The sequence below is a fragment of the Crocuta crocuta genome, unplaced genomic scaffold (genome assembly GCF_008692635.1).
Source record: "Crocuta crocuta isolate KB4526 unplaced genomic scaffold, BGI_CrCroc_1.0 scaffold177, whole genome shotgun sequence".
NCBI lineage: Eukaryota > Metazoa > Chordata > Mammalia > Carnivora > Hyaenidae > Crocuta > Crocuta crocuta.
Genome location: NW_027531880.1, coordinates 1,940,477 through 1,956,778, shown reverse-complemented (window position 1 = coordinate 1,956,778; position 16,302 = coordinate 1,940,477).

The following is a 16,302-nucleotide window of genomic DNA, read 5'->3' as shown; positions in this document are numbered from 1 at the left end:
TCATTGCCAGACTTTTGTCATCCTAATGTCCTGGTAACATGGCAACAGTCTGCTCCTAAATAAAAACATTAACAATGGCTGTAAACTAAACAAACAAGGCTTTAGAAAACCCAAGACAGTTCCCTGATTCTTCCCAGCTTCCTGACAAACCCAGGTTTTTAATTTCTTCCTTCAAGAGAATGCATTTATGGTGACTCATTTTATAAATAGACAGTGGACAAAAAAATTTATTTCTATAAAATTACAAAAACAACTTTACCAGCAGTGTCTGACTTGTCAGGTCCATAATTCTGGAAAAACCATTCTTGCTCCTTCCTCAGAGGCCTTAGGCCTCCCTTCTCTACACCCTTTGAACGCTTAATAATGGACTTCATTCAACTGCCACTTAGTATGGATTATCGGTATGTTCTAATAATTGTATGTATGTTTGCCAGGTGAGTTAAAGCCTTTCCTGCTGCGGACCAATGTTCTCAAAGTAGCAAAGAAACTGTTGGAAAGTGTGTTTCCCAGTTGGTGTATACCTTCCATGGTCTACAGTGATCAAAGCACCCACTTCCCTGGACAAATCATATGAACCTTAACAAAATCCTTGCAAACTTCTTGGAATTCTATTGGCTTACAATCGTCTGCTAGTCCCTTGTTTGCTCATGTTCCTATGACCAGTTGCTATAAGTCTCTAATGTCTTATGATAAGGTCTATCATCAACAGATAAACAAGCGTTTCCAGATCCCAATTCAATGGAATCTGTTGGTCACAGTTTACAGCCCAGTGATTGGGTATTTTGAAAATCATCACCAGAAAAAAAAGAGCTCTTGAGCCCGCTTTGGAAAGAAACTTACCAAATGCTTCTGACTGCTGACACTGCTATTAAAACTAAAAGGCATTAAGCCTTGGGTACACATCACACTAGAAAAAGTCTCCACATAACACCTTTCCTGTACAGATGCTGGGGACCTCCAAATCAAATGTATGAGAAAGAGAAGGGGGTGACATCAACGTAGACTGCTTCACCCAAGACAACACATCAAGACTTTATACTTTAACTCAACGTGATGCCCTTTCTGCTTTTCCTTTCCTTTCCTCTGGCATTGGTCTGGAAAGAGAGACAACACCCTTATCTCTTTTCCCCAGGCCATTGCTAAGGGTGGTAACCTCTGAATTTAAAACAACCTTTTATTTCAGGCTAGGAGAAAATCTAACTGTGCCCCTAACTTTTCACAAGTGAAATAAGACATCTCTCAACTCCCCTAAATTTACATTGTAAAATTAGAAAGGACCTAACAAGAAGTCTTCATGATTTAGGATTTACTGCTTTTGATAGATCCCTATTTCCCTAGTTAGAAATAAATGTAAATGAAACTAACTTATTAATTTTTAAAATTATTACAGAATCTGCTGCTAAAGCAATAGCTGCACAACCAAGGTCCTTAGACTTCTTGGCCAAAGTTGTTCTTGATAAAGTAGCTCTTGGTTATCTTTTAGCTGAGCAAGGAGGTGCCTGTGCCATGACCAACTCCCCTTGCTCTACCTGGATTAACACTTCTGGGGGTGTTACAACTCAATTACATAAGAACACAAAACAAGCCACTTCCCTTAAAAAGTGCTGCCTTCCATAGGGTCTTCTTTGACTTACTTGATTGGTTTGGGTTTGGGAACATGCATCTGATGTGTGCGCAAACATTGGGAATTATCCTGCATGTAGTAATCATAATAATCTCCCTGGTGCATTATATTCTTGTGCGGAGCATAGCATAATGTATAAACTCATCAAATCACTAAGTTGTATGCCTGAAAGTAATGTAACATTGTGTGTCAACTATACTCAAATAAAATTTTCTAAGAAGTTTTAAATGCATGTTCACAGCCACTAACCACCACACAAATGATCTCACTGAGACTGGAATGTCAGAAAAGGAACAAAGGATGACAGACTTAAAGAATGTAAAACTAAAGTCATAACCTGTCAATATCACACAGATAAAGCAAAAATATGACTTGAGCACATATTGGTCCCTAATTCACAATGCCTCGCTGTGACCCTTGAGATGTCTCCTCCTTGTAGAAACTTGCTACTCCTTCAGTTTCTCTGAATGGCCATTCTCCCGGTCTCCCTTATCTTTCTGATCAGCTTTTCTTTGCTTCTGCCTGGGCTATTCATCTTCCACTTTAAATGTTTGGGTTCTTAAACCCACCACTCCTCTGATCCTGACAACTCTAATGGACTCTGCTTGTGTGATTTCATCTACTTGCATTTTTTGGCACTACTTGCATGTGGATGCCTCCTAAACCTGTGCTTGGAGCCCAGACACCTTTACTGAAATTTAGATTTGGATAATACAATGCCTGATGTACGTGTCCACTGAGCATCACACCTGAATGCCATCTCAACAAAGCTCAAACAGAATTAACATTTTTCTCCCTTATTTTAATCTCTTTTAGTTGGTTATATCAACCAGTCTCTCCAGTTATTCTTGGCATTTCCCTTTTCTTTACTATTTCTCATCCCATGTTAATTCTAATCTGGCCATGTCAATTCCTTTTTGTTTTTTTTTTTAATCTTTTATTTATTTGAGAGAGAGAGAGAGAGAGAGAGAGAGAGAGAGAATGAGCAGGGAAGGGCAGAGAGAGAAGGGGACAGAGGATCCAAAGCAGGCTCTGTACTGACAGTGGAGAGTCGGAGGTAGGGCTCGAACTCATGAACCATAGAACACGACCTGAGCCAAAGTTAGACATTTAACCAACTGAACCACCCAGACACCCAAGCCTACTCAATTCTAATGAGTAACATTTCTCAGTTCACCACAGGATTTCCAGTTGTCCTGTCATTGATCCAGAATTTCATCATGTATTTCAGATTTCTAATTGATCTAAACTCCTAAGTGGTCTTTCTTCTTTCCATTTTATTCTTTCCAAATCCATCTTAGACACAGCAACAGAAAAGAATATATTATATATTTTAAACCAACTGTACTATTACATCTCAACATTCATCATTGAGAGGGTAAAGTCAAAGCTCTCCATCTCCAAGGTGGGCTCCTGTCTCCCTCTCCAGCTCCATCCCTTTTAGTATCTGCCTCACACTTTTGGCTTCAACAACACAATAATTTATCTAGTTTCTTGCATCACCATGCTATTATTTTGGCTTCTCTATCTTTGTGCATGCCATCTCCTTTTCTGGAATGCTCTTCCTTTTCTTCTTTCTACACTCTTCCCTCCTATTCTCCTCCAACAAAGCAAAACAAAACAAAACAAAAACAAAACAAGAAAACAACCCAGCTAACTCATCATCATCCTTGAGGGCTCCTCTGCAAAGCCTGTCCTGACCTCTCTTCTCCTCCATGAAAGAGTTAGGTACCCCTTTTGAGTGTCCCTATAATGCCTGTTATGTACTCTTTGAAGCACGTATTCAATATTTTATAACATCAAGTTATAATAGGTCCTTTGCCCTGTGAGACTGTACTTTTCTTAAGGGAAAAATTCTTTGTCACAACCTCAGAACATGGCAATGTATGTGGCAGCTAGTAGATACTCCATTAATATCTGAGAGACTAATGAAATAATTAATGTTAAAGACCACTTTTAGGCAAACAACTTGAACAATGGAAACCCGAGTAACGTAGAAGGGCCCCAGTGACTCCCAATCCCCTGGCTGAGTACAGACAGGCCTACAAGGTGACCCACCTCAAAACATCCATAAACCAATCAGTGGGTTACTTACATCCTAACACAAGTACCAAAAGGGAAAATTCCATATGTTCCCATACCCCCTTACCTTCTCCCTTCAACTATAACCCCCCATCACAGTCTTGTGACAGACAGTCTCTCCCATGCTGTCCTGCCTGTTGCTCCCTTGCAGTGTATTTAATAAACTTCTATCGTTTTTGTTCTGCTTTGGGTGAATTAATTCATTGCCCATGCCACCACCCTCCACCTGTTCAGGTCACCCCACATTTGGTGGCCTATACAGGGAGCCTTTGTAGTCTCCTACATTTCGTGGCCCATATAGGGAGCCTTGCTGGCCAGGAACTCTCCCTGGATTCTCAAGGAATTTCTCCAGACTTTCCTTCAGTGGATCAACTCTAGTACTCCTTGGAGAACTGATGACCTCTGGCCAAGGTTACTCCTCAGTGAGGATCCGAAAACCTAGAAGTAACCACTGAACTACCCTTACCCAAATGGGTGAGGGATTTCCCCTTTTGCCCGTTGGAGGGATCCTTCCCTCCTTCTCCTTTCTCTTTTTGGCCCTTTGGCAGGCTAACCCTAGAACTTCCCAGACAACTGAACATCTCTGGCCGGGGTAGCTCCCTGTTGTGGCCTGAAGGTCTGAGAGCAAACAGGTTGGACTGTCCCTGCCTATGAGGGCACAAGACCCCTTTCCTCTGATTTATCACTTTATCCTCTAAGGTCTACACTCAATGTGTGGTGCAGTCAGTGGCAGCAGCTTGACCCAGCTGGGACCCTTTCCTGACACTATTTGACTCTTAGCTGCCTTACTTCTTTCTTCTCCCTTTCCTTTTTCCATTGTTCCCATAGATCCAGCTGCCACTTGATCTACAGGTAAACACATTCCTATGCATCTGAGTGGTGAATCCTTCTCATTCCTTTTCTGACTGGGTTTTGCCACTCCATATCTGGCTCTTCCTGCTGCAGGGGACACCACAACAGGAGGTGCCATCACTATTTGCTGTGACCCTCTCTTGTTGAGACACCCCAATACAGTCAGTCACACAGTATAAAGTCTGGTCCTTTCACAGGTCAGTGAGATGCCCTCACTGAAATTGTAACCACTAGGGGCACTTGGGTGGCTCAGTCAATTAACCCTCCGACTTTGGCTCAGGTCATGATCTCACGGTTCGTGGGTTCGAGCCCCACGTTGGGCTCTGTGCTGACAACCAGCTGAGAGCCTGGAGCCTGTCTTCAGATTCTGTGTCTCCCTCTCTCTCTGAACCTCCCCTGCTCATGCTGTCTCTCTCTCTCTCACACAAATAAGTAAAACATTAAAAAAAAGAAGAAGAAAGAAATTGTAACCACTAGTCAGAACTCCATCCCTTTTGGTGGGGCACCCCTTTCGGAATAGGCTGCCAGTCTTTCCCATTATGGGACAAAACCCCTCTATTCCTTAAGACTCACCCTTGGGCTATATCCTTTAAAACCGGAACAAATTTGATCCCCAAGTTCTGAAGAAAAAAATATCTCATCATTTTATGTAACGTTTCCTGGCCTTAGAACAAACCCCCAGATAAAGAAGTATGGCCCTTCCCTGGAACTCCCCTTTCTTTCTTTCTTTCTTTCTTTCTTTCTTTCTTTCTTTCTTTCTTTCTTTCTTTCTTTCTTTCTTTCTCTTCCTTCCTTCCTTCCTTCCTTCCTTCCTTCCTTCCTTCCTTCCTTCCTTCCTTTCGAGAAGTAGAGGGGCAGAAAGAGAGACAATCTTAAGTGGGCTTCAGGATCAGTGTGGAGCCTGACGCAGGGCTCAATTTCATGACTCTGAGATCATGACTTGATCTGAAATCAAGAGTCAGTCACTTAACCAAGTGAGCCACCCAGGCATCCCAGAACTTTCTTACAACACTGTTTTTCCAGTTTGACCTCTTTTGTTGGAACTCCTCCAAATGGTCAGAGGTCTCATATGTGCAAGCCTTCATAGCATTGTCCCCAAACCCCTACCTCTGCAAAAATTGTAGATTGTGTCTTGCTCAGTTTTGTGGCCCATCTGACCCTGTGAATAAGCTATCAAACCTGCAACTTTGAAGTTTTGCTAAGTTAAATGATAAGTTGGATTGAATTAATTGGATATCTAAGTTTTTTCCAAAATATAAAATACTGAAACATAAATGACTAAACATAAAGTTTATCCGCTTTTGGCTTCTTATTGCAGAGAAACTAAAGATACTTGGATCTGTTGGAAAATATACTTTATTCTTACTTGATTCATAAATTTGCTATCTAAAGAATTCTGGTGTAACAGTTTACAATTGGTCACTACTTAGTTTTCACTGGAGACTAAGGTTGCTAAGAGTTAAAATTCTGCTAAATGTAATTAAGGACTGATGGAAATAAGGAAAGCAACCAACTGAGTCACTGATGGTATGGAGGAAAGCAAGGGATGTGTAAGATATAGGGAGGGGTGCCTGGGTGGGTCAGTCGTTAAGCGTCCGACTTTGGTTCAGGTCACGATCTTACGGTTCGTGGGTTCGAGCCCCGCATCGGGCTCTGTGCTGACAGCTCGCTCAGAGCCTGGAGCCTGTTTCAGATTCTGTGTCTCCCTCTCTCTCTGACCCTCCCCTGCTCAAGCTGCCTCTCTCTCTCTCTCTCTCTCTCTCGCTCAGAAATAAGTAAAACATTTTAAAAATTTAAAATAAAAAAAGAGAAAGATATGGGGAATGTGAACACATTTTTGTTGAAAGAAAAAGCAAGTAATTTTGTCCTAAAATAAGACTGATTATTTGGAGAGAAAAGGATTGGGACAAAATCTGAATGTAAAAGAAAGTTGTAGAAGGTTTGGAAGGGAAAGCTTTAAAATTTTAATATGTGATCAGGATGGACTAAGATTGAAGTGAATGGATTTTAAGAGTACACTGGTGGGGCGCCTGGGTGGCTTAGTCGGTTAAGCGTCCGACTTGACTTTCGCTTAGGTCATGATCCCGCGGTTCGTGGGTTCGAGCCCCGCGTCGGGCTCTGTGCTGACGGCCAGCTCAGAGCCTGGAGCCTGTTTCAGAGTCTGTGACTCCCTCTCTCTCTGACCCTCCCCTGCTCATGCTGTCTCTCTCTCTCTCTCCTAGAAATAAATAAAACATTAAAAAAAAAAAGAGTACACTGGTATAAGATTGACTCTGTGTTAAAAAGACAAAGTTTTCTTGGATCAATGGTGTGCTCTTGATTTTAAAAAAATGTAAATGGAGGTTTTCTTCCTCTTTTGTGTCACCAGAAAACCAAAGTTTTTGTTTCATCTTTATCAGGTCTTTGTTGATCCCTAATTCTCTCTCTCTCTCTTTTTTACATTTATTTATTTTTGAGAGAGAGAGAGAGACAGAACACAAGTGGGGGAGGGGCAGAGAGAGGGAGACACAGAATCCAAAGCAGGCTCCAGTCTCTGAGCTATCAGCACAGAGCCTGACACTGGACTCATACTCCCAAACCATGAGATCATGACCTGAGCCGAAGTTGGAAGCTTAACTGACTCAACCGCCCAGATGCCCTGATCCTTAATCCTCTTTAGGCATGTGCTTTATAACTTTCTGAGGTTTTAACAAACTTCTTTGAGATTTGAATTGTAAATGGAGTTGTTGGGTTTCTTTTTTGTTTTTTGTTTTTTTACTAATTAGGCCTTTTGATTTGGTATGTTAAGTTACTCTAGAAACATTGTTTAACAAATACTGTTATGCCTTAGGTTATGTTGTTTGGGTAAACACTATAGCTATTCTAGAGATTATATGAAATTCCTGAAGTTTTAACATGTTTTGGTAATTCTCATATCAGATCTTTAAACGTACCCACTTTTGAGTCTTTCGTCATTTATAGTTATTGTTCTTATTCCTTTGCAAAATGAGTTTCATCTTCAAGGAGATTCATTAAAAGGACTTTTGACAAATACAATATTTGGTATCTTTAAGATCATAAAACTAAAATGGATAAGAACTTCCTAAACTGACTAAAAGCTTCATTCAAACTGAACAAGAATTAGTAGCATGGGACTGAATGAATTAAGGAAGATGATTATAAAGTTTTTATGACTCTTCTTTGAAACATTGCTGGCTCTCTAATGTTTGCTCTTCTAGATTAAGGAAGTTTTCTTTTAAGATATTCATCATATGCAGAACTATGATAAAATATTCCTTTGTGAACAAGTTGAAGCATTTAACTTTTCTCTCTACCTGAGCCCTCTAGAATTCAGAAGTCTCAGTGAGTATTCTTTCTTTCATGACGATTACAGTTATCTGCATAAGTTCAACAATAATCTGTTCTCCTTATAACAGGATACCATTGGAAACACTTGTTATATTAACAAGGCTTTGACAGGAATGTCATATTTGAGAGACATGCATAGATTCAGATGTGACCAGACAGCTTTAAGGAACTAAGGTTGACTTTATGGAGCCAATAGAGCCCCTTGGAATGTTGGCCTGATATTTTGCTTACAGAGTTCCCAGCAGTCTTACCAGGTGAGTAAAGAATGTCACTTCCTGGCAGGTGCAGGAACCTCATGATATTTTGGGAAACTCAAGAATAAGAATGCACCCCAATCTACAGGCATTGCAGACAGATCTGATGATAAATATCTGGCTTGGGTTCTGGTCTTAGAAGGCTGTTAAAAATCCAATCTAGAGATTCCTTCTAAAAAGTTCCAGCAAGACCTAAATGTGAGACAGGAAACCATCAAAATCCTACAGGAGAAAACAGGCAGCAACCTCTTTGACCTCAGCTGCAACAACTTGACATGTCTCCGGAGACAAGGGAAATAAAAACAGGAATGAACTATTGGGACCTCATCAAGATAAAAAATTTCTGCACAGAGAAGGAAACAATCAATAAAACTAAAAGGCAATGGACAGAATGGAAGAAGATATTTGCAAATGACATATCTGATAAAAGGTTAGTATCCAAAATCTATAAAGAACTTATCAAACTCAACACCTAAAAAACAAATAATCCAGTGAAGAAATGAGAAGACATAATAAACACTTTTCCAAAGAAGACATCCAGATGGCTAACAAACACATAAAAAGACGTTCAATATCATTCATCATCAGGGAAATATAAATCAAAACCACAATGAGATCCTACCTCACCCCTGTCAGAATGGCAAAACTAACAACTCAGGCAAAACAGATATTGGTGAGGATGTGGAGAAAGGGGATCCCTTTTGTACTGTTAGTGAAAAGGCAAACTGGTGCAGCCACTCTGGAAAATAGTGTGGAGGTTCTTCAAAAAATTAAAACTGGAAATACCCTACAACTCAGCAATTGCATTAGTAGGTATTTATCCAAAGGATGCAAAAATGCTGATTCAAAGGGGCACATGCATTCCAATGTTTATAGCAGCACTATCGGCAATAGCCAAATTATGGAAAAAGCCCAAATGTCCATTGACTAATGAATGGATAAAGAAGGTGTAGTATATATTTGTGTGTTTGTGTGTGTGTGTATACACATAAATACAATGGATGAAGTAATACTCAGCAGTGAAAAAGAATGGAATCTTGCCATTTGCAACAACATGGATGAAACTAGAGTATATTTTGCTAAGGAAAATAAGTCAATAAGAGAAAGACAGGTATCAGATGATTTCACTCATATGTGGTATTTGAGAAACACAACAGATGAATACAGGGGAAGGAAAGGAAAAATAAGATAAAAACAGGCAGGGAGGCAAACCATAAGAGACTCTTAAATACAGAGAACAAACTGAGGGTTGCTGGAGGAGAGGTAGGTGGGGGGATGGATTAAATGGATGATGGGCTTTAAGGGGGGCACTTGTTGGGATGAGACTGGGTGTTATATGTAAGAGATGAATCACGAGGTTCTACTGAAACCAACACTACACTGTATGTTAACTAACTTGAAAAAAGCTCCAAACAAATTTTAAAAGATCTATGTGTCTAATCACTATTGTTGCTGAGCTTATAAAAATAATTAGGCCAAGTTTGTTAAAACTGGACCTGTTTTTTAAATGAATTAGTCTTGATTGGACTATCTGTGATAAAAATGAAGGTGATTATAACAAAAATGTTTCAATAACATCTTTGTAGATTTTAGATTTTAATGCTATTTATCATAAACTAGACTAGATTCTGAATTCTTCTGGTTTCCTCAAATATTTAGCTATGGTTCTCCAAAGTAAGGTTTCCAATCTTCTTCCATTCTCTTAAAGTTATTGCAAACTAAAATTGCCCTTATGCCTGGATCTGACCATCATACTTCTGTAGAGTATTCAGAGATTATTGATCTTGTTTATTCTAGCAGATCAGACTTAAATGATGTATCTTATTGATAATGCAGATGACAGCTGGTTTACTGATAGCATGAGTTTCATGGAAAAAGAGATAAGAAAAGCTGGGTATGTTATAGTCTATCTATCTGAGACTATTGAAGTCACAGCTTTCCCAGCAAATACGTCTGTCCAAAAAGTGGAGTTAATTTTCATAAATCTCTAAATGAATATATAGATCATATCGCCCAAACCTGATCTGATAGTTACTAACAACCCACCCCATATAAGCCCAAGAGACATGGTTTATTTAAAGGATTGGAAGTCTAGTACAGCAGGGGATTTTACTCCAAAATGGAAGTGCCCCTACTTGGTCATATTATGTACTCCCACGGCCATAGAAATTAGGACATTCCTCATGGACTCATACTCAAGAATTAAACCTGTACCTTCCCCACAGAAATCCATTGTGCCAGCTAATGCATCTGCTTACTCCTGTGAACCTATGAAAGACCTCAAACTTCTCTTCAAATGACAATGATGGTTTTGCCTCTCTTTTTCATTCTCTTTTCTCCAATTTATACTGACAGTTCCTTCTTACAATGGGCACAGCATTACGCTGAACTTCAAAATCAAACAGTTTGTTGGATATGTGGAATTCTGCCTGTATTTTTTTTTTGATGTTTTATTTATTTCTAGGAGAGAGAGAGAGAGACAGCGTGAGCAGGGGAGGGTCAGAGAGAGAGGGAGTCACAGACTGAAACAGGCTCCAGGCTCTGAGCTGGCAGTCAGCACAGAGCCCGACGCGGGGCTCGAACCCACGAACCGCGAGATCATGACTTAAGCGAAAGTCGGACGCTTAACCGACTAAGCTACCCAGGCGCCCCAGAATTCTGCCTGTATTAAGCACATCTGGTGTGCCTAAGTGAGTCTCCCCATTTCAGGGCATAGATTGGCATTCCTTATATTACTATGTATTAGATATGATCTATGATCCAAATACTGATATATTTCATGCCAGGCTTATAACAAAACAAAATGTTACCCTCTGGCCTATGATCAGTGCCACCCGGAATCCTCCAGTCCACAGTCATGGCTTTTCATACTCTCAGACCATTAAGGTTATGACTAAATTCACTCACCCACAAATAAATTGGGACCAAAAGATGTCTAAAGTATGAAACCCAGCTTCTCAGTAGACGTCAGATGGAATGTATCAAATCTGGGATGAATATTTATGGCTTACCCCCACAATTGTACAGTTAAGTCAAAAGGCACTTCTATGCTGGGAACAAAGAACTATACTTATGGTACATGGGCAAATAGCACATGTTTAGTTAAGATGGCTGTCATCAAAAATATGTTCACAAATCATTGCTCTTCAGGCCACCGTTGGTTTGCTACTGACTGGGCAAGGAAATCCAGAATTAGATGGCTGGCTCCTAACAGGACCCAGTGGTTATGGAGCTCTAACCTGTGGCCATCACGTCCCCCAAGCTAGGTAGGCCTCTGTACTCTGGGTGCATAGATGCATTATTAAAACCATCCAGCCAATCTTCCAAACTTAAAACAATGGCAGACATGTTCTGTGTTGGTATGACCACTTTGCATCTATCTTTATTCCCTCTTTAGAACTGAAAGCTGTCACTTGGAACATGAAGCTTTTAACAGATACACAAAGACCTAAATTACACTCAAAATAGCATTTCCCTATCATATACGGAAGTAACACAAATACATAGTTTTACAAAATAGAATGGTATTAGATGTTGTAACTTCTGCACAAGGTGGAACGTGTGCTATCATGAAAACGGAATGTTGTGCATGCATTCCAGATTACCACATAAACATTTCTGGGTTTCTAACTGACACGGACACTCAAATTGGTACTCTAAAAGACCCCTCTCTTTCTTTTACTGACTGGTTAAACTGGACAGGAGGATTTTTGTTAACTATCAAAGTACTTTTATTTGGGCTTCTTTTCTTCTTGCTATTCTAATCATGTTTTGCTATCTTCTCCCATGGCTCTTTGCCTGGTGCCAAGACTCCTTCACTGCTATAACTTCAAGCTGATAGATGATCCTCTCCGCTTAAGGAGACTCCCATATGTTATCAACTCTAGACACAGCTGCCTTCGCCTTCCATAACTTCTATTAAATTCCTAACTGATCAATGTTGACCCATAGGTACAGACATCTCTATGCCTCTCATTTAGCATGAAGCAGTTACATAAGATAAAGCCTTCCACCCTCAGCAACCTTAAAGATTTAAGGGTCAAAATTGTTCAGGGGGGAATGTAGAGGCCTCTTTTGGGCTACCAACTTGAACAATAAAAACCTGAATAAGGTAGAAGGACCTATAGTGTCCCCCAGCTCCCTGGCTGAGTACAAACAGACCCATTAGGTGACCCACATCAACATAGCCATACGCCCCATCTGATCGATGGATTACTCACAGGTATTCACAGGTACCAAAAAAAAAAAAAAAAAAAAAATTCCAAGTGTTCCCATACCCCCTCACCTTCCCCCTTTAACTCCAGCATCCCCATCACTGCCTCACGGCAGATACTCTCTCCCTCACTGTCCTACCCCTGTTCCCTTGTGTATATTCAAATAAACTTCTATCTCCTCTGTTGTGCCTTGGATGAATTCTTTCACCTCTCATACCACTGGTCTCCACCTGATCGGGTTGCCCACATTTGGTGGCCTCACTCTTCTATCTGATCAGGAGACTACACATTTGGTGGCCCATACAGGGAGCCTTTGTGGCCCCCTACATAACAGATTACCTTTACAAGCCCTGGAATCGTGTTTTGGTACCAAGATGCTAACCCTCTCATTGTTCTCTATCGTCTCCCTGACAGCTTATAAAAAAATGGCTCTACTTCTAACAATCTTATGGTTATGATTTATGACGCTACCAAAACACACTTCTAACAGCACTTTAAAAGCTAAGATTACATAATTGACCCCTCAGTATCAGAAGTGTAGCAGAATACTGACCTGTGGGCTCACTGGATAATCAGAGCATGTCCAAGGTTGGAAGGCAAAATAGGAAGGAAAACTAAGCCAGGTTAAAGTCAAATATCCACTATGTTGCAATCTTTGGGTTGAAATTAGAGCAGGTGAAGAGAATTGAAAAGACCAGTTGTTAAACTACAGGAAAGATGAATCATGAGGAAGAGAGAATGGAATAGATAGTATGGTGTGGTAAATGTTTTGCTCTAAATACTCAGAAAAGGAAGGAGTTTTTAGCACATGCAATGACAGTGGCTCAGCTTGCAAAGGTATTTTAAGTTCCCTGAATTGACATGCTCCATCTTTAGTGGTTTAATCCTTACTGGGGGGCTATTTTGAAATTCTGAGCACAATCACAAAGTAAAGCTAAAGACCACTCACTATATAAAGTGCCAGAATGCCAGTCTACCAAGTAGGATTCACAGGAACCCAAATACTCCATCTTTCTCTGTAAAAATGGAACAGTGAAAACTACTTCACTTGCCACTGTGCAAAATGCTTTTGGACTTCTGGAATGGCCAAACACTCAGAAAGATAAATTTTAGAAAGTTATTTGTTTATTTATTTTAATTAAAGAAAATATTGAATTAAGATGATCGAATATCCAGAAAGGGAAATTTTATAAAGTTATTTATTTAATTTAATTAAAGAAAAAATGTAATTCTTTATTTTCATTAATCATCTGTATTAATATGGATCCTTAGAGGAAACCCATCTGTTGGTGGAATCTAGGCTGTCAGAGCAAATGTTACTAGGTAAAAAGGCTTTTTCTCTTTGCTTAATAAACTGCGTCCTTATATGGGCTATAGCTTATAAGTATTCTAATATAATAAAGATGACAAAGTGTGTAATAGTGCAATGATGTAAAGTTTCTTAGGCACAAATATTATGTTTGAATTGCAAGCATATAATTGGCTTTTGTCAAGGTGACTTGAAGGATTGGTGGGTTATTTTTATCCATGAGCTATGTAGCTCATGCTTAACTGGTCATTTTCAATGAGAGCCATGACCATTACCCTCATGATAGCTGGTGTCCTTTGGTCCTTCTTAGCCTGTTAAATTCTTTGGAATCCCCAATGGAACCACTTCCTTCCCCTCCCTGGAGACATGCCAGCCTTAGGCCACTGTCCCCTCCCTCCTGCACTGGCACCACTTGCTATCCTCTGCCCAGAATGGTGGGAGCTGTATTCATTGCAGTTAGTAGCCTCTCCTTCCCCAAATGGATTTCAGTTTGACAATACAGAGCACTGGGACTGGCCTCTGTTTTCCCACATCTAGTGTGTTTGTGTTCTTTGGCAGAAGACTAAGTTATTAAAAAACAAAAGGAAATTTTTTGAGCTCCACTTTGGGAAGTAGTGAGTTGGTCATTAACTAAAACACCTATGATTCTGGAAATAAGTCCCTACAACCTGAACACTACTCTTTTGTAGAAATGACCTATGAAAGAAAGAGAGATGACAGTATGGAGCAGAATAAAGACCAAATGAAGAAAGCAAAGAGAAGTAAGAATACCTGGAAACTTATCTTGGCTCTTACAGAACAAATAAGGGGTCCAGGGCTTAGTCACTCCTCTCTCCATCCTTAGTTTCCTCAACTACATCATGAAGGATTTATAAGAAAAGGAATCTAAAAGTTAAAATTCTAGGGGCACCTTGGTGGCTCAGTTGGTTAAGCATCTGATTCTTGCTTTCAGCTCAGGTCATAAGCTCACAGTTTGTGAGATGAAGTCCCACACCAGGTTCTGCATTGGCAGTGAGAGCCTGCTTGAAATTCTCTCTCTTCCTCTCTGTCTGTCTCTCCCCTGCTCATGCTCTCTCTGTCTCAAAATAAATAAATAAACATTTAAAAAATAAAAATAAATAAATAAATAAAAATAAAAGCTTAAAATTCTACAGTTTCATAAATATTGAGAAGCTGACAACTAATTAGGCTGAGAATTTGAGTTAAGTGTAATTAAAGGCAAATGCAATAAATTTCCAAGTTTCAATCACTATGCTATACATATAATAAAGGGCATATAGGGAAGATTTGAAAATACCAGTAGTCTGATTTTTCCAGCCCATGATAAGATCTAACGAGTTGTCAGTCTATTTAATTTTCTTTTCACAAATCAAGCACCTAATGGTTTGAGGTTTAAGTGTGGACAAACTAGAAATTCTGGTTGCATCAATAGGAACAGAGATATTTTCCTATAACCATTTAACTTTTTAAAAATATTCTTAAAGATGGATCTGAAATCCAAAACCAGGCCATTTAGATTTAGTGTTGATGTGTCAAACATTTGTCAGCAATGGCAGTTTGCTACAGCCTCTATAAAAGGTCTGGGGGGAGATAAAGATCCCTTCAGTGTTTGTTATAATGATACACCTAGATGAATTTCAAAACTACTTTGCCATCTGTCAAAGGTCATATGATGTCATATCTGGACCCTATCATACAGTGACTAATGAGTGGCTAGTGATATGTGAGACTTTGGAGACTAGAAGCCTCGATAGGTTTTTAACACTTGAATATTGGTGGAATATTCCCAGCTTGACCCTTAGCACTTCCCAAGGGAGCAGTACAAATGCATGGGCACCCATGTAGAGCTGAACTATTTGAATTATTCTTAGGAACAAGTTTCCAGGATCTGATCCAACAGTCAAAAACATGTGTGCTAAGAGCCAGTATGTTTTAAGCACAGTGCTAGGTGGGAGAGTATGTAAAAAAAAGCAAGATAGATAAGCCTTTTGCCCTCAGGTTTCCAGTCCAGTGGGAAAGGGTAACATTCTTTAGATTGATGTAATAAAGGTTTTAAGTAGATTTCTACCAGATTCCTATAGCAAAAAGCCAGGATTATTTGGGTAAAAAAATATCACTCAAATTTTAAATGTCCTGATCACCACATACACTATTAAAAGATCCATATGTGGGGCACCTGTGTGGCTCAGTCAATTTAGTGTCCAACTTTAGCTCAGGTCGTGATCTTACAGTTCATGAATTTGATCCTTGCATTGTTCTCACTGTCATCAGCACAGAACCCACTTTGGGTCTTCTGTCTCCTTCTCTCTCTGCCCTTCCCCTGCTCTCACAGTCTCTCTCAAAAATGAATAAACATTTATTAAAAATACAAAATGCCCAATGGTTACAGAAATGTCACAGGATTGATTTAAGTACTCAAAACACTGATGAGGTAGAATCTTTATTCATCTCTCTAGGAGGATTATCTTGCTCAGGCTTCTGTGTTCTCTTTTCTCTCTTTGCCTGGCTCTTTTTTTGTCTTTTGCCTACCATATACTTTTAAATGGAAAAAATGATTAAAATGACCTCAGTTTATTAACTCCATCCTGGAGCTTACCTTGAGATTTGCATGGTTCTAGG